This window comes from Cyanistes caeruleus, chromosome 5, assembly GCF_971803275.1.
Source record: "Cyanistes caeruleus chromosome 5, bCyaCae1.hap1.1, whole genome shotgun sequence".
NCBI classification, from domain to species: Eukaryota; Metazoa; Chordata; class Aves; order Passeriformes; family Paridae; genus Cyanistes; species Cyanistes caeruleus.
In genome coordinates, this window is record NC_141705.1 from 47,085,752 (window position 1) to 47,109,156 (window position 23,405).

Genomic DNA, 23,405 nt, shown 5'->3' on the forward strand with positions numbered 1-23,405 from the left:
AGCACACCACACTGTTAAAACTGGTCAGGAAAGAATCAATGACTTACTTCTCTCTTCTCTAAGAACAGTTTTCAGCTTGCTCAACTGTTGTTGTTGATGTAGTTGCCTGGAAAGCTTTATGAATATTAGTTAAGAGGGATGATGCTGACATAATACATCATCTACCACTCACAGTAAACAGAGTGACTAAAACTCACCAAGAAACATGATGTAGTCCCTATTTTGGTCTTCCCCTTTACCTTCTTGCCAGGCCTACCACCAAGCAGCAACAGCCTAAGGCTAATGCATCACAATCAGCCCCCCCAGTCAAAGAGAGATGGGGAATACACAGACCCCTCATTCAAGCTGTTTGTTTACAGGCTCAGACATCCAAACCTACATCCAGCTCATACACTAGGTGCTTCCTTCCCAAATCCCTCCCCCCCCAGCTTTTGTTGACACACTTTCAGAATTAAAACCCAGTAAATTTAATTCTAACACCAAGAAGTTAAGATTACTGAGCAATTTCAGCAATTACCACAGTGTTTACTTACAGGATTAGAACAGCAGAAAGTAACCTTTCCATAATATACTAGCATCCAGTTTGCACTAACCAAAATTATATCAAGCTTTCTATATGTAACTGGGTTTCCCACTGAAGTTCTATGCACCAACCTGAAGCACTACATAGTTAAAGAAAAGGCATCACAACCTAAGCTTCCAATGCAGTCCCATGGTTTTCTTTAAACTTGAACAAGTATTCCATTAGCTCAAAGCTTTCTATTAATAGAAGAAAATACTTTCCACATTATACTGGCAAGAAAAAACATTTCCTTGTTATATTATTTAATTCAGAAAAGACACTGTTTAACTTCAAATACTAAGCACTTAAGTACTATGCACTTCAACACTTCCTTCTTAATTTTTGTTTCTGCCACAAACTGGCGAACAGAACACTTGTTTCCTTAGGATAATCACTTCTCCTGCCTGGCAAGCTATCTCCCCACAACACAGGCTATCATTGTTAAATAAATTTTCTGAAAGGATGATAACAGTGGGAAGCAGTGGAAAATAGTAACAACTATAATCTAAAACCTTTCTGTAATACCTTTCACAATCTCCATTTCAACCTCACCCTAGAGGTCAGAAAAAGAGGCCAAGAATCTTATTAATGTGTTTTTACTGCCCCTCACAGAGCTACTATTTAAGAACCTATCTAAACATCTCCAAAATAATTCAAACCTCTCTTCATTATTCCCTGCTGAACTGCAGCCTTTGGTAAGAACAACCTTGCACTGAACACCAGGACAGTAATGAAATTCCTTTATGCCAAGCTGCTCATGAGACTCAGCAGAGGCTTTCACAGTTCACATCAGTACTTCAATTTATTTGTCTTCCCCATCTTGCCCTAATAGTTTGAGAATTCTATTGCTTTTTTAAAAGCTTTTAAAAAGGATTCAAAGAACCAACTTAGTCAGAAAGGATTTAAATAAGGAAGTTGGTGATGTTCAAATTCCCACTTACTAAAAATATAAGAGTAAAACTATTTTTGCAAGAAAACAGCTGAATAGCATCTTCAGCATTGCTCCTAAAAAGTCATCATTAAAGTCTTTCATTGTAATGTCACACAACTGCTTTGTAAAACCTACATCTTGCCCATGCACACACAGCATAACTAAAAAGGTACAAATTAAGTTAATGACTGAAATTACATTGATCTTATCCTACCAGCTGGTAAAATCTGGGGCGAAAGTAGTGAGGTGACTCAATCTACACAGAATGATTTATATTACACTGTATCATCATGTACCTCAAGTAGCAACTTCCACACCTTAAGCTATGTGTTGTACTCAGGGAAGGCTTCTGGTCACCACTGAACCTGTTATCTTCAGAAGCAAAGGCAAGCAAATGATCACTGAAACCAATCAAGCCTGAATGTCAAGTGGAAATACAAGCTGGCCAATCAAACTGCCTGCTAAATGGTATTCATACCAACAGCACAGTGTGCTGCACTGAGCATCATTTATTTTTCATTTCTTTGTTTAAGTAACATTACTGTCACTTTAAATTTTGAGTCAAGAGATTATTTCCACAGGAAAAAAATCCCACAGGCTGGTAACCAGGACCACTTCTCACCTCTGTCTTACTCTCCATGAAAAATGTTGGGCCAGGGGAAATAAAGAACTTGTGATCAAGAGAGACATTTCAGGAAGGACGTTTGGAAAAAGTGATTCACAAACATGCATCATAATTCTTGGTCACATTTTCATGTAAGGTTCTAGAGCTCTACAGCTCACTTCAAAATAGAAAGTATTTTCTAAAAATTATCCAAAAAGCATTTTATGGCATTCTTATCCCAATTTCCAGCAGATGTCTATAAACACATTGATTTGGGAAGAGGAAGGGAGGCCAAGAGGTGCCATGTAGACTGGCTGAAAATGGAGGGCCAAAAAGATTCTGTAAACTGTTTCCAAGTCAGAATTGCAGCTGACAAAACTGTCAGGAAAAAGTCAGTCATCCCTAGACTCCGTGAGACTAGTGATGTTGTGAATGTGTGCTAAGTAGCCATGGTCTACAGTAAATAAGTGGTGAATCAACTAATTCCACACAATTGGTACCAAAAATCTAAGGACAGAACTAAGTGTTCAAATGGAAATAGTGCCAATCAGTTTTAAAGGCAGAGAATGAAGAACTTGGCAAAATTAGGGCACAGTAAAAACTATTATTCTGGTCTACCAACTGTCTTTTTCCGTGAAGGAGGGCACTATCTTATTACATATTACTATTTCTGCTGTGTTCCTGCACAAGTTTTCCTCCAAAATACCAAATATGTCAAGAGATCTGCATCTATCAGCAAGGACAGATCACATTCTGTCTTCATAAGTAACCTTCTAAATTTAGGACAAATGGGCACGATCTGAAAAAATTATTGTCTAGAGCACAGCTTAAAATCGAGACAATAGTGGCTTGGATTTCAAGAGCTTTCATTAACATAGCACTACAGCAAGCTAGGCCACTTTTTAAGGTATTTACCTAGTTAAATATGCAGGCCAGGGTAAGGGCTTGCACAACACAGCCTCTGCTAAAATCAGCTGTTGCAGAACTGCTCCTGCATGGCCATTTTGCAGCTAGAGCCACTGCAGGTATCTTTGCTCTCAACTACTCTCCTCTGGGTGAGTATCATCTTGCCAGGAGTAGGTCGGCATATCCAAGTATCAGTGGCACCAAGAATACCCTAAATTCCTACCCTGTATCTATTCTAGAGATACAGCAAAGGAAATGAAGTCTCATAGGGATTTATCCTAGAAGGTCCCCACACCAGTTGCACTTGAGCAGTACTTCAAAAGGTGGGTAACTTCACCATTTCAAAGGTGCACAACTGAAGCACAACGCACTCACATGACAAGGGCAATATTAAACACGTGAATGCCACACCTTGCATGACAGACACTGTAGAACAAGAAACACCCCCACAGAAGCAATTACAGGTCTGCAGAGGAGAGAGGCACCAGCCTTCTAGACTCATGTAAGCAAATTAGGAAGAAATCAAAAAATCCACTTTTCATTAGGTGACAACCATAACACATGAGGTGTGCCAGGATGTTAATGACAGCTGGGGTGGACCAAGATAGCCTGAAACATTCCATACCAATCCCAGCTCTTAACACTGCTTTATCAAGACAATGTACAAAGATGGGGATGGTTCAGGACAGGCTATAAAAGCTGCCACCCAGAAAGATGTATTTTATTTATCTGGAAGCAAAAGTCAGGCAGGGATACTAGCACATTCCAGTCCAGGTTAAGCTGTTCCACTCCCAGTGCAGAAGAAGTAATTATTTAAATTCATGCAAACAGTCTAGGCCATGCATGTTTAACTTATATGACAGGTCAGCGTTAATTTCATTGAACCACATGAAGTGCAGTTATCCGTACTGTACATATGTATAAACAGAAATAATGGACCATAAGTTACCCACACATTGGTAAGTTTTGTTGGTAAAGAACGGAAGAAATTTATCTGAAATCCCAGAGCAGATCTGTTTTCTCTCCTTCCCAATACTTTCACTAGATAAAAAGTAAAACAACTGTTTTAAAGAAGTCTTTTAACACAAGGAATGCAAAATACTGTTCTAGCATAAGACACAAACTGAGTTAGAACTTCAGTTTAAGGCCTTCAGAAGAGAATCTATGCCCTATAGCAGACATATTATTCCTTGAAACTTTCCAGATGAGCTCCATATCTCATGCAAGACAAAGAACACAAGAAAAACAAGTTTTATACACAAGAGTGTTATAGTCCAGCAAAGCCTAAACAAATCAACCCAAAAAATAAGTCCAACCTTTGAACAAATCTGATTGCCTTTTTAGATAATGCACACTGTGAGCTGCCTTAAGTATTGAATATTCAGATGTATGGGTATTACGCAGAAGAGACATGCCACATCTTTAGAATGAAGACACCTGCCAAAGCCTACATTTTCCTATATTCCTGGGACAGCTTTACAGAACACAATCAAACAAGTTAAATATTGAAGTTTAGTAGTTTCATTCCAACAGCATGAGTAACTACCCTAATCTAAAAAGGACTGTTCAGAGAAAGTTCTTGGCTTCCCAAAGTTTCCTCATGTCTGACAGTAAGTTTTATAAAACAGATTTAGACAGAACTGACACTCATTCAATTCTCCTTCTATGGGGCAAGAGCACAAACTGTGATCTCTTATTTTGCAAGGAGGCAGTCAGGGCAATCATCTGAACTGTCCAGGATAAAAACTTGAAGTAAAATTCCTTTGGCATATTCAGACACCAGAACACTGAATATTCATAGACACATACTGAGATACTTTCCAAGAAGAACTTGAACTGCCACTAAGCCTCAACATTTGAGCTACTTCACAGCATGCAATTGAAAAAAAACCAAACAAAACAACAAAAAACCTTCCAATAAGCACCAAATAAAAAACCCTACTGGAACAGGTACTATTCAGTCTAACTATACAAACCACTTTCCTAACATATACAGGAGATAGAAAAACACAAGACAAGGGGCTCACACACCCACAGACTCTTAGTAACTGTTAGGTAAAAAGCTACATGTTCTTTGACATGTACCAGCATAAAAATCTATTTGACAAACAGCTTGGTTATCCACAAATGTATCTCATGGGCAATCACTCTGTGGGTGCTGCCTGGCTAAGAGGTAAACAGACACTAAGGTCCTCTCAGACTTCTCAACTGTCCTACACCTACAGGACTCACAAAAAGAAATAAGAGGTGTGGAAACAGTGTTATAAAACAGTCATAATAGTGACAAGATAAAAACCTCATCCTAAATAACAATACATTTTCTGTCCACCAATATTGTCTTTTACTCCAAATCACACTGTGACAAATACATAACACTAAAAATACCATCCTGAAGTTTTTAAGGCTTTTGATGAAAGGAGAAAGCCTTTTTCTCTGATTCTAACTGGAAACACTACAGAATATCACTACAAATGCATGTGTCAGGACATTTTTCATGCTACATTCTCATCAATGCATGACCAAATCATAGGCTATACAGTATCAGTCTAAAACCTGCTAAGCAATACAAACCATTAAAATCAGAAGCACCTTCAGAATAGAGCTATGAAAAATTAATCAAGGTAAGGGTTCTCCAAGCCAATTACGGAAGCCTAAATACAATATTCCTCCAGTAGCTGTCCTTGTAACTGCAATAGAGACTTTGGTAAGAACAAACTTCATCTGCATATTACACACATTACAGTCAAATTTCGACTAAGCTGTGTTGCCTCTGTCACATGTTCTAGAAAGGCTTGCAGTGCTACAAGCTTTGTTCCTGATTCTACTACTATGGGAGGCAGAGGGAGAATAGGAAGAAAGTACTATATGCATGCACGCTCAGAGTTACAGGTAAGGTAAAATAACATGGGTCTAGTGTTTGCCCTTACTACAGCATAACAGAACAGAGAACTTCTGCTTTCCTGCCACCCTTCTCTGTCCTACAGACCTTTGAAGGTGAATAGTACCCCATTTTAAATTCAGTCATTCAGTTCTGAGCTTCTCAAATGTAAGACAAGCAAACAGATTAGTCAAACTATGATGTTTAAGAGTTTATATTAAACTTTATCTTAGTACAAATTAAGGGGGGAAAAAAAAAAAACCAAGAAACTTTTTATGGGAACATTCATTCTGCATAGTAAAACAAAGCCATGCACCTTACCTTTTTCAGACTGTCCAGTGACTAGGAAGTAATGTACACAAGAAAGCATAAACTGCCTGTAATATGTAAAATTATGCTTTAAAAAACCCCAAACACTTCATATCAAGAAGAATATTTTTAGAGCAAGAAGCATAATTATTTAGACCAACTATTTGAGCTCTGCTATTTGAGGTATTGTGCCTTGTGATGTTTTTGGTCAGCTGAGGTTTATTTCATCCATCTTAACTTTTAAAAATCAGCACAAGTTACTGACTTTACCAGAGAGATACATATTAGTCCACCCTACTTAATACAGTTTGTTCCAAACAGAACAACAAAGAAATGTTGCATATCTTAACACTTCTGCCTGTTCGCACATATGGAAATAGCCGAGCCATTTATTTAAGATCTGCATGGAAGAAGCTAATGCCCATACTTCAGAAAACAAAAAGGCCAAAAAGAATGCTTGTCTCATTGGAAAACACTTGCCATTCAACTGTTTAGCATGTGTAGTATTCAGTTTCCAAGTCATAGTTATTTCTAAAAAGATGAATTCTAAATCTGAAAATTCAGAATACTATCACATCAGTGGACAGAAGTTTAAACTCATAATGCTAAACTTTTTAACAAGTTGCATTAACTTCCAAATTAACTTCTAAGTTAACTATGGCACCTTGGAAGGAACAATGCCTTTAATACTTCTTGCTCCAATGCCAAACAGGATGCCACAGCCCTTCCTCTCAAGACTCAAGTCCAACATGAAAGCTAAATTTCTAGGAAAACAAAAATATCAGAGTGTTGTTTTTCTATGTTAGTGCATGAGCACTTTTATTAGTCAATAGCAGGACTCAAACCATTTCAGCTAATGTGCTGTCTCAGAATGGAAATAAACAGTTTCAGTTTGGAGGACAGCCTTTAGCTTTCTGGCACATTTTCCAGATGGAGCTGATTGGTTTTTTTTCCCCCCAAAATGTCAAGATCATTCCCCATAGCTGCATGCAAAGCATACACATGCTTTCAAAGCAATTTGCAAACAATTCCATGAAAAAAAGCATCTGCATTTCAGTAACAGCAGCTTAAGCAAGTGTATTAATTTTTACTTCTAAATTAGAGACAAGTTTTAGCCTCTAAAAGACTAAGATGGTATGCCAGAAGACAAGAATGAACTCTTGACAAGTGACACTCAAGCTAACATAGAAAATCTGAGTAAAATCAAATTAAGACAAGCTCGTGGTTCTGAGACTGGTTGGTATTGTAAGGAACTATTACCTTGCATCCTTACAGATTAGTACAGTATTATGAAAACAGAAGAAACCCCAAGCTGTGGTAGGACATCTGTCAGGCTCCTAATACACAGGACTAAAAGTAACACAAGTTAACTTTTTAAGCTACAACATATTGATAGTTTCTATACACTCCTGAAAAAGTTACCAGAAAAAAACCAGCACCTATGAACTAATCCAAATTGAAGTCATAAGAATTAGTACCTCTCAGTATTACACAAAAAAATCCCACCAAAACAAAACAAGGCTTTCAAAATTTCAGTTTAAATGCTTTTGATATTTTACTGAAATTGTAGTATATAAATCTGAACCAGAATAACTATCAGAAAGTGAAACAATTCTACATCAAGTGTTGTTTTAGCACTGTTAATACAGTAACACAGCATTAGAGGTTTTAAGATGTCCTTTTTAAGTGACTGCAGTGATGGGAACACTTTGTTCCAGTAGAGCCTGTGTTCAGTCTCAAACCAAGACATGGGCAGTGATATTTGGCATAAAGCAACTACAGACAGCAAGTTCAGTTTCCCATTTACAAGGTTGATGTGGGGAAGTAAAAAAGAAGTTAAAAAAATAATCAAATAAACTAATTACTGTAGAAGCACACTAGAGCTATCAACAAGCTAAAGGATTATATCGTGCCCTCCAGATAAAAGAGAGAATTAATGACTATGAGGCATGACCTTCTCTACCGCTGCTTCTCTACAGCAAATTATGTCACCTAAATAAGGAGACTGTCTCATTATTTCTGATTTAGCAGTAGTCTGGAATATTAAATGGAGCATACAGAGTTGAATTCCATTTCTTGGACAGGACACAAGCATAGCATAGCTGAAACTGGAAAAAAAAAAGTCTGGAGACTGCCTCTTTATTTAGCTCTGCTCCACTAACCAACTGTCCAGCACTAGAGTGAACATAAGCAGGAACTTGGGTGTGTGCATAAGTAAACATTTTGTCACTGTTATGTACATTTCACATGGCTGAAACAAACTGTGAGGAGTCATTCAGCACTCACCACACAACAATGTAAGATCTGAGGAGGCTAAGCAAAATACACACTCTAAAAAGAGAAAAATTAGAAAATGCAAACATATTTCAACATAACAAAACAAGCAGTGAGAGCAGGTGACTTCTTAATAAAGGACTTTTACAGACACAAGTGTTCTATTAAAGATTTTCTGGGGAGATAACATATGCCAAATACTTGTAATAATACTTCAATAAATGGAAAAAATTACCATTTGCTTCGGGCTTTAAGCTAGGTCTTACAAGATCCAAGAGGCCTGTTCTTTGAGGCTGGACAGACTTCTGCACTCTGATAGGACTAAAGCCTCATATTTATTTTATAGTTAACTCAGGTTTAAAAAAACAACAAAACAAACCACAACCAAAAGCAACCAACCAAAAAAACCCCATCAAATTTAAGTTCTAGTATTAGAGGCATGAACTGTGATCCTAGATGTATGATCAAGCAAAACAAGAAAACCACTCTTCTCTAAGTTACACACTACAAACACAAACTCCAGTTACTAACTCTTTACTATCAGAACTTGCATAAAGACAGAAATAAGATAATAATTAGCCAGAATAAATGTACTAATAGTGGGCTTTTTTACTTCTATGGATTTAGTCCATATTAGTACTTAAAACTTCACTCTGTGAAAGCTTAAGCTTACAGTAACAGCAAGACTGACACAAGCCTAAGATATCAATAGGCAGTCTAGGTAAAAAGATCTTTCCCAAACACAAGGAGGTTATGAAATTTTACATGGGCCATACAGGTTTATGACAGCTAACAGATGACAGCTAACAGGTAAACCTGCCTCTGAAACATTTCCCTAAGAGCATGACCAATTGCCTGGGGACCCTTGAAAACCAGTGATCATAAACTGATGCAGGCAGTTTGCAAATTCTCAGATGGGGGATTAGAAAAAACACCTCAAATATAAGTAGCTCCCTGGGGTTTTTTGTTCACTTCCATTGATTTCTTTTGTGATATCCATCTCTTCCACCATCAGAGTAATATTAGTGTAATTGAAGATACAGTTAATATTTGTACTTCAAACTTTTTACCTAGTTTCAGCCATTATATGCTTACATCTTCTCTGAAAAACTGAATCCAACTCTATATGTTCCATTTAAGATTTTAGATTACAGCTAAATCAAAAATAATCCACAGGGAATTTATTTTAAATTTAGCCATTCTTAAGCAAACATATTCCTAAGTGCTCTGCACCAGGTCAGCTTAAATCAACCAAATTAAGCTGATGCAACTTTTGAAAACATTCAGTGCTGTGCCCAAGAGGCTCAGCAGTTCCCCAAGGAAGAACAGGTGTACAACCCTAATCCTAATTCACATCAGTAACCACAGACATAACAACACTGCAAAGTTCACTACAAAGCTTACTACGTGGCAAAGGATCCTAGTAAGATTCTGCCTGCAAAATCTCTTCATATAAAGAAAAAGAAACAGAAGACTACAGGACAGAGCAGAAAGATATGAACTCTATAGGCCAGGTGAAAAGCCAGGAACAGGAAGACATTGCAATGTGTGACTGCGAAACTCAAACTCTGGAATTCTTACAGGTCTACTAATATCAGCAACTTCATTTTGTACACAAACTTTATCAAGAATAAGTGAGATGTCCTTGAAATTTATGCATGGCAGTTGAAAGCTAACCTCTATCAACTGGGGAGGGTAAGTGACAGCAAGGGTAAGTGACACCTGACTTTTTGTTCAAATGAATAGGACATTCTCCCATTCTAGAGTTACATTTTGGAGAAACTTTTTTCTGGAAAAAATAAGTAGTTGAATCTTGAACTATAGCTTTTTTGCTATAAAATTCTCTTGTTGGAATGAATGCAGTGAAGTTCTCCTGATTAATGATGCTCATTATTTTCTCCAAGGATCTAGACCCAAACACTGGTTCATTAAGAACCATTCTACTTGCAGTGATCACCTCAACAGCCTCAGATACTCTGACAAACTGTTTCTTCATTTGTGCAACAGATTAGACTCCAACATTTTTAAATGCCATCAGATTGCAAGCAGGACCCACCTGACACACGGTAAATCAGGAAGTTTTACTCAGCAACCACAAGCATGACCTCAAGGCACAGTAGTCCCCTTGTTTTACAGATACTGCAGGTATGTTAGCTAGAGGGTAAGTATCATATTTCCCTAAGGCTGCTTCAACTTTTACTATATATTTTGGTTCTATTAAAATTCCTATCAACAGCCACAGACTTCCAAAACCAATTATATTGGTAAGAAGTGCTTCATTCTCTGCATCACCCATATCCCCACAAGATCTGTTGTGGGGAAGAAAAAGAGTGATAATTGTTAGTGTTAACTTAAGCAAGCATCCTCATGCAGGAGTCACTTGTGGTTATTAACATTCTGGAGCCTCACCAGAACAGCTGAATTTCAGGATAGTTAAGAAATATCCAGAATAGACTTTCTGTTTGAAAGATAAGACAGAGCTATCTGTGTTACATAAAACTTTCCCATTAGCAGCTCTTAAGGTCTTCAGCATCTGCTGGGACAGTGGTGCCTGGATGCCTGACATTCTTAGTGTGCGCAGCATCTTTGGGGACAGTGGTGTCCATGGTACAAACAATTCTCCCAGCAGGGAGAGATCTCTGAAGACAGTGGACCTAGTGTTACATTAATCTTCGCAGCATCTGTCCGGACTGGTGCAATACCATAGCCATACTAAATAATATGTCACAACATCTGTATTGTCCACTCGCCACAAACAGTATCAAATAACATCGTAGGCCAACAACCCACCAAAATCAGAAAAAAAAACCCAAACAGAAGATGCAGGCAATTTTATTACATCTTTTGTATCTTCAAAGTCTACTTCTGTTACAGGAGACTACAGTGTAATGAGCCATTTTTTAAAAAAAACACTACATTTTCTGCTCCTTAAAAAGGGCTACTCATCTTTTAAATCCATCATTTGTTTAAATACTTATTTTGTTAATCCGTTAAAATCAATACACTACTTTTTAGTCTTCATACCTTTAGTATGTTATACTCATACAATGTAAATAAAGAACTCCAGTTTTCAGAATTAAAAATCCCCAAGATTAAGTCTCTTATTCAGCTCTTCCAGAGACAGGGAGGTTTGTGTGCAGACTGAGTTTTCTGCATTGATAAGAACATGTTCAGTTTTTCACTATACTGTATCCCTGATATAACATTTCTGATCTCTACTTAGAAATTAATTCAGAACTTAATGTTTCATCTTACAGTATTACAACTAAAACACACTTTTACAATGCTGAAAAGTAAATGCTTATCAACATACCATCCATGGCTCAATATTTAAAATTTGAAAGTAGAGGCACTCTATATTGACATTTAAAAAACCCAAAAAAAACCTGCTTTCTTCAAGTTGTCATTTCTCCATTGTATAAATTTGTTTCAAGGACAGCACAGAAATCTACCTTATTAAGGGCCTTTATCAGCTTACTATCGTTGTCCCTTTACATTTTCACCTAAAGTTTCTCCCGATCACCACTTGATTTGTCTAACACCCTCTAAGACTGACATACTAAACAGGGTACACTGGAGTATTTTTCTGAAGGACAGAGACAAGTACATGTTTTTCAGCAGAAAGTGATAATTCATGTCTGATTTTGAACAAACAGCCTAAAAGGAAAGAAATATGGGAGCAAGCACATTGACCTTTCTAGCAAATTAAGCCCTAGATTATTTAAGTTAGGGCAAAAAAAGCAATAAAAGTTACTGGTTTCACAGCGATTAAGTATTTAAGACTATGGAGCCTCAAAAAACCTGCCTTGTCAAATAAGAATACACCTAAGCAACTACACTAAACATAATGAAAAAAAAGGAAATTGATTTTAGACAAACCATTTAATAAATGTGGTTTAAAGTGAAGCCTGCCAAAACGCCTGTAAGGCCTGCTGTCTCGGAGGAAGTACCATGCACCTCCTCAGTTTATACTAATACTTCTACAGAATCATTCACTTGTATAATTAATATTGCATAAATTAATAGCTGTCAAGTGGTGTGAGGACAGATCACCTGCCTTCCTAAGGTATTCAAATTAAACAAAATAATTTGTTTAGAAATTGACTAAACTGATCAACAGCTGTTCTACATTGTATCCTAGTTTTATCACCCTGCCAGAAGATTATGCATTAACTACTTTTCACAAGGATTTTAAGCTAAATTTACTCCAGAAACCATACGACATTAAAAGAAATGCAACCTGCCACTAAGTCAAGAAGTTTAGTTCAGCAGCACTTCAGGAAGTTTAAGAGTGGCTTGAACAGATCAGACATGCAACAAGGAAAAAAAACCACCTATAAAAAAACACCTTTACAACACCCTTACAAGTCTTATAATACTTGATCTTCCTGAGAAATCCCACATTTTGAAGTCCCCTCCTGAGCAGTTAGGTATGTGGTACCGCTCTAAGGGGTATGTACACACTGCCCACACCAAAACCAAAGATTTTTACTCGCAAACTAGGTATATTCTGTAAATCACCTATTGGCAAGAAAAATCAAAACAGCAGGTGCCCTCCCTAGCTAGAGGGATCTCAAAGTCTAGAAACGGAAGAGACCACAAGTGTGGAATTGCTCTTCCCAGTCTCTATCCAGCTGACACGCGTAGGTCTTCTGCGAAAGCGGCTCTCCAAGCCGGTACCTGCGGTATGCCACGGTTTTAAATCCACCTATGCCGTTCCCAACTTACCTACTCAGCCGTATATGCAAAAGCTTGCACTGCTGGCCGTTCCTCCTCCAAAGGCGGCTGGAAGTCTTTTTTGGAGCCTCAGGGCTCTTAGGTTTGGGCTCTGCAGTTCCTATGGGCAGACACTCCCACCAGTGAGGCAGCAGCACGCAGAAGCAGCTAGAAAGTTTGCCACAACCTCTACCTTCCCCTGCAATTTTCTCCTCTCCCAGCCTCAGCCTCTTCTCCTTCCTGGCGAAAGGGACGGGCGTTAAGGGCGTCGGCGGAGGCGACACTTCTCGCAGAGGTTTCCTGCCTCAGCAGTGCCGCAGCTGGAAGGGCTCTCCCGCTGGAGGGCGGCTCCGGGCCGGGGGGCGCCGGGGGCAGCGCTCGTTCGGGGCTGCGGCCGCCGCCGTGTTTGCCGCGAGCCTCATGCTCGCCGCCGTTCTCCCTGACATCATTCATTCTGCTACGCGCACGCCCGCCCACTCCATTTCCAAGCCGTGACTCACCCCGGCGCTGCCGCCGCTGTCCGGGGCAGGGCCGGCCGGACCGGCCGGACCTCTCGGAGCCCCCGCCCGCCGCGCAAGGTGCCGGCCCCGCCCGCCCGCGCGGCCCCCCCGCCGCGCGCCTCTGCGCGCGCGCCGCCCGCCGCCCCCTCCCGGCGGGGCCGCGCGCACCGCCCCGGCGCGCGCCTCTGCCGGGGCCGCGGGGACTCGGCGGGGCCGGGCCCCCCCCCGCCCCGAGCCCCTGTACCGTGCCCGCCTGCTCCTTCCCTCGCACGGCTCACCGCCGGCAAGGACCACGTTAGCCCGCGAAAGGAGGGCTCCCCTGCCCCCCCTGAAACGCCTGCTACGGGAAGGGCACCGCCCGCCCCCGCAGCCAGCGCAGGGACAGGTGCCGGGGCCGCCCCCGCAGCCAGGCCACAGCCGAGAGCCGCCGCCCTCCGCAGCGACGGGCTTCCCGGTTTTGCCGGGGGATTTGATTTCCCCAACTGCTCACATGACGGATGACTGTCACTGAAACCCCCTGCTTCTCAAGTCCCCTCCTCTGGACCTGCCTTTCCCCGGGGTTTTGTTTTTTTTTGGTGGGGCTTTGTTTGGCTTTATTTTGTTTGTTTGGTTTTGGGGTTTTTTTTTTTGCGGTGGGTGGAGGGGTATTTTTTCGCCCCCCTCCCTCTTTTGTTTTCAGAAGAGTTCCCCCATCATTACGTAGCAGCCAGATTTTGTTGGGAGTTTTCCAGTGTAAGAAACACGTGATTGGCGGGGGAGGAAGGGAGGGGGAAGAAGGTTTCTGCTCATCCTCACCGAAACTCGCTCTGGCCGATACACACCTGTCCTGCCACACGCACCCGGCTGCAGCGCCCAGCGGGCACATGACAGCGCCGGCCCGGCACACAACCCCGGCTCGAGGAGGGCACCTGACCCTCTGTTCGTCACACCCCTGGAAAGCCCCCTTCACCCAGCTATTGGCTATTCTGCTTGGGTTGCTCACACTTTGTTTTTTTCCACAAAAGCTTGGGGGAAGGGAAGAGAGAATCTGCTTTATTCCAGCACAGAGTGGAAAAATTTTCCGCACTCTCAGATTTCTGTGGGACAGAGAAACTACCCTGGTCCAATAGTGACAGCCAGGGCACTGCTACAGACAGAATGCCAGGATTTCCAAGTTTTATCTCCTGCAGGCTTAATGCAAACAGTCTCTTATAACCAGATAAACAATTCAGCAAGGGTACTGCTGTTCCTGTTGCTAGGTGAATGCAAATACACACCTGTAGTGCTGAGCCAAAGACAGCTGCTGGAACCTCACAGCTCTCTTTCCTGCCACTGTGATCCCTCCCCCCAGTTCTCCTAAGTGGGTAATGCATCCTTTAAAATAAAATCTGAAGGATTAAAAAAAAAAGGTAGCATGGGAAGGGCATTTGTTTTTAACTGATTACAAAGATATCTACCTATGCCTTATTGCATACACAATCACATGCATGCCTTTGCAGAATCGTATCATACTTCAACCTGTTATACAGAGAGGATATCTGACAGAGTAACAGATCAAGAGTAGAAATAGCAATGCAAGTGTAAAAAAAAAAAAGTAACTACAGGCAAAAATACATATAGGTACAGCAAAGGCTAAACAGAGGCCTCTCCTAGTTTTCCATAATAAAAAAAAAAAAAAAAAAAGCCACTGAAGAAAGGTTAAAAGCAAAGACTGAAAACTTTACTGGCATTTTCCCAAATTATTTAGACAGATCAGTAAGCTGAAACACTGGCATTACTCTTAAATAATAGTCTCTGAAGCACTGTATCTGAGTCAGTAAAAAATAGCAGTACATTTCCTGACTGTTCGAGGCTACACTTCACACCCAACCCCACAAGCCCATCCATGCAGAGGAGAGGTTGAAGCGTAGAGCTCAGAGGTGGATTTGTGAGAAACAGCTTGCAGGAGAGGGTCTTTAATCTGATAAGAACTGTTTGCAAGTCCTGCATAACAACAAACCTTGTGAAAGCAAGTAGCAAATTTGTGAAGTCACAAAACTTGCCAAAGGAAATAGCAGCACATCTCTTGATCTTTACTTTAAACTAAACTAACTTCAGAAGATTGTTTTCAGACAGAAATTATGTGAGAGACAAGAAGACTTAGAAAATGATAAGTTATTTTGAGGAAAAAGAAACCTTGCACACACAGACGAGAATTCCATGGTGAGACTCACATACAAGTCACATTCCCCTTCACCTCCCAGGGAGGCAGACGAGAGGGAGAGTACAGAAACAGAGTTTTGAGGGGGGAAAAAAAATACTGTTCCTTTCACTTGGAACAAACCCAGCATCTTTTTCATTACTGTTTACTTTTTTCCCCCTTTCATGAGATCAGCAGGGATATTATTGGAAACAGTAATTCTATAAACGAACACAGCCAGCTTGTGCATTAAAATTCTGACTATTTCCAAAGAGACACTCGAGCAGTTTTCAGAAGCAGCTACCACCAGAATCCTGCTTAATTCTACCATGGGAGAACTGAAGCTGCAAGATTGGGTTTGTGGTGGGGAAAAACAAGAACTGTACAGAAATTTCTAGTTCAAGCTGACTTGACAGTTTATAGACAGAATAAACAGTACTACTACTACTAAAAAAAAAAAAATAAAAAAAAGCAAGGTTTTTTTTGTGTGTAGTCAAGCCATAGCAGAATTCTGTGCAGAAACTTGATAGGCAAAAACTATGTACCTGTGCTCAGCCTAAGTAGTTCCAGAACTAATTAATGGTATGAGCATACATGTTCTAAGGAGCTCACGTACATTTGTAGCCTTTATTGCAGCTGTGTTAAGAGCAGATGAAAACATACATATTTTATGTGAGTGTATGACACACTTCAATATAATTATAGTCACTTATAATCCTTCCTTGCCTTTTCTTCAGGTAGCATATAAATCAGGATAATCCTGTAAACTCCTCCTATTCAGGTCCAACATTCTGTTCTGTACCCTGGTTCTCATGGCAGCCCCATTGTATCTGTGAAGGTGCTAGTTGATACTTCTACCTTAAAACAGATGGAGTAACTCCAGAATGATTTATTATTCACACCAAATTATGAAAGAGTATAACACTAAAGCCCAATGTAAGTAGATTATACCATGAAGAGATTCTTCATCAATCCTTAAACACCGTCTAACAAAAATAAGTTCCACAGTTTTTGAATTAGATGCATTTCAGCAATGACATGAATTCTAGGCCTCCAAATTATCATTTTTGATCCATTTACTAGTTATTTTTCATCATTAAGGGCTTTAGAACAAGGAGAAAGCTTACTTTGTAAGCTCACCATGAATGTCACTACTTTTTGGCAACCGAAGAAGTGGATGAAAAGATAAGCCACTATAGAAATCATAAGACAAGTTTTTCCATCACTCCTTTATAAGCACCAGTTCCAAAGTACACAGTCCTGCCCTACTACTGGAGAGGCTGGGGCCTTAAGAAACAAGTTTATGAATTGCCACAGCTGGATCAGGCACAAGTTCAGCTGCTTAAAGCCTACCTTAACAGGGCAACCGCTCAAAAATAATTAAAACCAAAACCAAATAAAAAAGGAAGACTACTGCTTACTATAAAGCACAGTGCTTGCCAAGCCAAGCGCTGCCATACTAAGCACACAGACATCGCTTTAGCGCTACCAGCTTGCACGAAGAGCCCGCGAGCAAAGAAAGCCCCCCGACGCCCGCTCAGCCCAGCGGAGCCCGGCCCGGTCCCCACGAGGGAAAAGCCGGGGGAAGCGCTCCCCGCCGGCCGGCCGCCCGGGGTTACCTGCGGCCTCCTGCGCCGGCCCAGCGCTCCCGTGCCCGCCTGGCCCGGCCCCGCTGCCCCACTGCCGAGGCACGGCTGCCGCCCGCCCTTCCCGAGCTTTCAAAGGAGGCGGGAAGCGGCGCCAGGCCAATGGCAGCGGGAGCCCGCCCGCCCCGCAGGTGCCCGCCTGGGCTCGGCACTCAGCGCCCGCCGCCGCCTCCAGCTCCGCTCCCAGCGGGGTCCAGCTTGGAGGCGGCTCGGGAGACAGCAGATGCTTCTTCCTCCAGCCACTCTCTTTCGCCTCCCCGAGACTTACAAATCCGTGATTACTGTCTCTCGCTTGCCTAACCTTGGTGCTTTACACAGTTTACATTCCTCAAAAATTGCTATATTAGCTGTTTTCATAACCACCAGCTAGGCAGAGATATTTAGCTTTTAAAACTATTTTTTCAAGGGCTTATGTGTTATTGAGAACGTCCCTGGATAGTTTCAGAGAAAAAAAAAAAAAGCTTTGTGGAATTATACTCCCTGCTAAAGAGCGTGTGGGGAAAAAAACCCAAACTGATTTAGACTACAGATTTTTTTTAACAAAGCAGTAAGTTAAAAGAAACTTTTTACTTTCCCTCACTATTTCACTTTCATAAGCAGAAAATCTGTACCTCAAAGTTATCCTATTTTTTTATTTTGGATATATTGTGGGATCATAGAATCATAAAATCATAGAATGGTTTGGGGTTGGAAGGGACCTTGAAGATCAAGGTCCAACAGCCTTGCTGTGGCCAGGGACACCTTCCACTAGACCAAGTTGCTCAAAGCCCCACCCAGGGATGGGGCATCCACAGCTTCCCTGGGCAACTTGTTCAGTGTTTTACCACCCTCACAGGGAAGAATTTTTTTCCTAACATAGCTAGGAATGGGACAGAGCAGGGGAAAGACAGGGGTGTTTTCTTGTTTGATTTTGGTAATTCTTTAAGTATTCAAACTGTATTAAATCAGGCATGCCTTAGAAGCTGTGAAATAAGAGATCTTGGTTCAGTTTCTTTAAAAACTGAAGCAAAAAATTGATTTTCTGTCTAAAATACGTGCCTCTAAAATTACTGTCTCCAGCTTCAGAGAGGTTTCTATACACTACTGTGGCATTTCAATAAATGCTTTTCTTGTATGAAGCAAGGCTTTGGCAGAAATAGGAAGAGTGGAGGTACTTCCTTGACAGAGGCTGTAGGGAGGAAATGTGAAAATAAATTCTAATTTATCATCTCTATATGCATGCAAGGTGATTCTAGGAAAGTGGATGACACTGAGTGATGCTGCTGACACGCCTGAAGGACAGGATACCAACCAGAGGGACCTAGACAGGATCCAGAAGTGGGCCTGTGGGAATCTCATGAGATTTAACAAGACCATGTGCTGGGTTGGGACAACCCCTGGTACCAGCACAGGCTGGGGATGGACAGACCAAGAGCAGCCCTGCTGAGAAGGACCTGGGGGTGCTGGTGGGTGCAGGATGGACACAATCCAGCCATGGGCACTCCCAGCCCAGAGAGCCAAACCTGTCCTGGGCTGCATCCAGAGCAGCGTGGGCAGCAGGGCCAGGGAGGGGATTCTGCCCCTCTGCTCTGCTCTGGTGAGACCCCACCTGCAGGGCTGCACCAGCTCTGGGGTCCCCAGCACAGGAAGGACATGGAGTGTTTGGAGTGAGTCCTGATAAGGCCACTAAGTTATCAGAGGAATGGAACACCTCTCCAGCAAGGAAAGGCTGAGAGAACTGGGATTCTTCAGTCTGGAAATGAGAAGGCTTAGAGATGACCTGTTGCTATTGGACACAAAATGAGTCACGGATGCAGCTCGAGGTGTGGTGGAAGAAGGAGTGCACTTTATTTTTTCCCGCAGTATTTATAAGCTTCTGACCAGAGCCAGGGATTGGATAGTCAGGTTAACACCTTCCCAACCACACTGGCCGTGAGAGATGTCCATCAAAAGACGTGTATCAGAAAGAATGTATACATCTCTATGTTTACAGTCACTGTCCTGGGAAAGTTTTTAGAAACTATGTCAACAAGATCGAAAAACTGAGTTTTCAGAGTGACAATGACCTAATTGTTGCCTTCCAGTACCTGAAGGAAACTTACAGAAAAGATGAGGCAAGATTATTTACAAGTGCATGTAGTGAAAGGACAAGGGTGCATGGGTTTAAATTGAAACAGAGTATGTTTAATTTAGATATTAGGAAAAGAAATCTGTCCTGTGAGGGTGGTGAAGCACTGGAACAGGTTTCCCAGGGAAGATGTGGATGCCCCATCCCTGGAGGTGTTCAAGACCAGGTTGGATGGGACTCTGAGCAACCTGGTCTAATTGAAAGTGTCCCTGTCCACAGGGATCTTCAAGATCTCCTTCCAAGTCAAACCATTCTATGATTCTATGAAGCTGCATCAAGCAGAAGTATGGGAAATATTCTCAGTCTACTTCAGAAAAGAAGTAACACTTTTGGAAACAACTAGAAGATCAGAAGAATGATGCTAGGCAGCTAAAAAGGCTTATTAAAGCTTTTCTGTAACATCACAAGGATTTCTGGATATGATAATAAATGCATGAAAAATAAGACAAGACTGCTGCGCTGTAACAACTCTCACAGAGTCAACTGACAGGTGAATTATCCCATTTTTTTTGCTACTCAGTCTTATCTACTGTATCTTCTCTTCATGCTCCTGAATAGCTTTCCTCTCTAACTACTCTGATCCCATCTTTCCCATGTAACTTCTAATTCCTCATCCTTGGGACTTTTTTTTTTGCAGCAGGCCCATATTCTGAAGAGTTGGGCTAAGCCTCTGACTACTAGACATCCTCTTCAACAAAAAGTTTTTAGGGCTTTTCCCCAGTAATGCAAAACAGAAACCCATAAATTTTAATATAAACTGAACAGTAGCTGAACAGATCAATAGATTATCTCTGTCTCTTCGTGTGTGATTTTTCTATGATGGAAATTTTTTGTCTGATTCAGCTGGAAAAGGAGAAAAAAAGTAGAGGGAAAAGGAAGTAAGACTGGAACATGAATGAGCAATACAAAACTGCTAAGATCTGCCCCTCCCCATTGAAGCTTAGGAGCAATATAATTTTTGTATCATTATCTTACATTTGAAGATTCTATTAATATGAGGACTTCTTTTTTAGCAAAAATTATTTTTAAATCTAAGCAGCTGACACAATTGCATGAGGGACAGGTGGCCTACTTTAAAAAAAAAGTGACTGCTGTTATCATCTGAATGTAAATTCAGTATGAAACACATGGAGAGCTCTAACATAATATGGTAAACTCCTGTCTAATCTTCTGTCCTGGCTCTGACAGCAGGCAATGCAAGAAGCTTCAAGAGAGGCACAGAGGCAATATCAGTAAAAACTGGGAAAAGGACAGAAAGGAGCAAAGCATCCTTCTGTCTTAGCTCCTTATCTACTTACCTTCCAAAGGAGAAGGACAGAATCATTACATTTGGAAAGGACCTCTAAGATCATCAAGTCCAACCGTCCACCTAGCACCACCACCATGTTGACCATTAAACCATGTCCTCAAGCACCACATCCACACATTTTTGGAACACTTCCAGGGATGATGCCTCCACCATTTTCCTGGGAAGTCTTTTCCAATGCTTTAAAACACTTTCCATTAATTTTTATTTTTTTTTCTAATATCTAAGCTAAACCTCCTCTGGTGCAGCCTGAGGCCATTTCCTTTTGTTTCCTTTCTGCCTAGCATAAGAGGATATGCATTTTCTCCTTTTAAGTAAAAAGACAAGCAACCAACAAGTAAATTTTAATGAAGTTATGCACTTAAAACCAAAAGATTGCTGCTTTTGGTGCATTTTTCTTGTGCAGAAGATGTGATGCTCCTCAATTATGTAAGACCTTAATACAATCCTATGCCTATTTCTCTAAGGCTTTAAAAAAGTTTGAGGAAAAATACCAGAAGGTGGACAAAATAGTCTCAAAAGAAATTTTGCTAATATTTTGTGCATGACTGTAGAATAAAGTCTGACTGTGAAATAATGGCTAAAGACATTCTGACAGACATCATTTAAGTGAACTTTACTTCAAGTAAGTGAATGAGTCATGAACCTCAAAGGTAAAGAAGCAAAAGACAGAACTGACTCATATATCAATTCTGAATTTCAAATATGACATGCTTCTTTGACATGCTGTGTATTAGCAGGGCTTTAACATGTCTTCTTTTTCACTGGACCAAAAAGATAAATCAGTTTAGTAAAAAGACATATGTATACTTTTGTTCCACTGTATTTGAAATGTATTCAGAAGTAATTTGGTGCTTATTCTTACTTGGAAGCAAAATGCCCTGGTGTCATTTATTAAAGTGGTGGCCAAGAGATTTAGCGCAAAGGCCACAGTTGAGAAAATGTTGTTTAATGGATGATTTTTTTAGACTGAAAAGCACAAGCTTTTCTGCCAGTTTCTACGTATCATCACACAGATATGATTAGATGGCTTCTGATGGCATGAAGCCAAGGGATCCAGGTATTGTTATGTCCTGCCAAATGTACATTTACTGTCATAAAAGCATGTTCTAAAGTGTCTTTTCCTTTGATTCATGTTTTTAAGTTGATTTGGAGGAAGGTGCAGAAAGAGTGAGTTATAATACAGGGAGAAGGGTTCTTCCTATCTGATAAGAAAAAGGATGAAGCATCTTCTCAAGTGTTTAGTTTGAGAAGAGGGGCAGATCTCAGAACAGATGAGGAGGCTGATAGTTTTCAATGAAATGTCTCAATGGAAGACACAATAGCACAGTCTTGACTTTAGGTGTTCATACACAGGCAGACCTCTGTGATGTCTTCATTGTTAAGAGTCTAGATTCTTGTTCTGCTCTTATAAATAAATCACAAGGAGTTGTAAATATAGATGTCTCCAAGTTTGCACACAGTAGGAAAGGCAATAGAAAGTAAAGATGGAAATGGAACTATATTCAGCAATCTGATGTTGATGGGAATCTTGTATCTAGTATGAATATAATTGATACTGATTAATTATGCACCAAGCTGATTTAGCATTGTTGTGCCAGTTCAGGATATGCATAAAAGGTATCAAAGCATTAAAAATCCACAGTGTAATAGGCTTTGAAGAAGGAACTATACTGGAACCAGAAATATGAGGATCCTTAGCTTCCTTTCAGAGTACGAAGAAAAGTAAAGCATGTATTGTACTCTGACTGGGGAGTAGTACTTCTTTCTGATCAAATAACAATGAGAAAATGGTGGCAGCTACTGCCCTGATAATAACATCCCTAGTAAGTTAATGACCAAATATAATTAATGAAAAGATGAAGCTTTTTAACATGCTTGCCTGAAACAAAAGCAGCTATGTTGATCATCTCATAGAAATAACTCCAGTCAAGGACTTTTCTAGTCCCTCTGGAAAACCTGCAGTACCTATGGTCTCTTCAGGTAAAATTAAGTATGTGTGATTTTCCCAGTAACTAGACAAAAATGGGATTGTACAGCATTGACTTCTCCAACATTCAGCTGCATATCAGAAAGAGGATGAGGTTTTCTTGACTTCAGCTCATTCATCTATATACCACAAGCAAACACACTGTTTTTCATCAGTGGGAAATCTAGTGCATCTAGAATAAATAAATCTTGGAAACGTGAAATAAGCTCAGAATGAAAACATACTGGGATAGGGTGAGTGTCTGTGTGTGTGCTAGCACAGGTGTGAGACAGATCATGCCTCTGGTATTTAAAGTATGAGAAGAAACTTCAGAATCACCAAGTGCTGGAGTAATCCTTTTAACATGACTATATTATAATATTATTCCAAGAATATTTTGGAAGGAAAGAAGGCCACACAAGCCCACAGTGCTAAATGCTAAACTTTTTTAGCCTGCCAAAAAAATAAAATCCCAAACTTCAGAGAAGATAGGCAACACTGGAAATCTAGTATTTGTCTTAGGATTTTTAAATGTAAGA

General features: G+C 40.6%; 1 protein-coding gene across 16 annotated transcripts in view; it reads right to left on the reverse strand.

Moving 5' to 3' along the window:
* SGMS2 (sphingomyelin synthase 2) overlaps positions 1 to 23,405 on the reverse strand; it is a 49,473-nt gene that overhangs the window by 17,305 nt on the left and 8,763 nt on the right. Inside the window, exons 1-2 of one of the 16 annotated variants that reach the window (XM_086887997.1) lie at positions 17,458 to 17,545; positions 13,193 to 13,420 (exon numbers count right to left, since the gene is read on the reverse strand). The exons of 13 other annotated variants lie outside the window; for them this stretch is intronic. The gene's annotated coding sequence lies outside the window, so the exon portion shown is untranslated. Of the gene's footprint in view, positions 1 to 13,192; positions 13,421 to 13,680; positions 13,780 to 17,457; positions 17,559 to 23,405 lie in introns of those variants that run through there. 2 more of the 16 variants (XM_086887996.1, XM_086888008.1) reach the window with 2 other exon arrangements.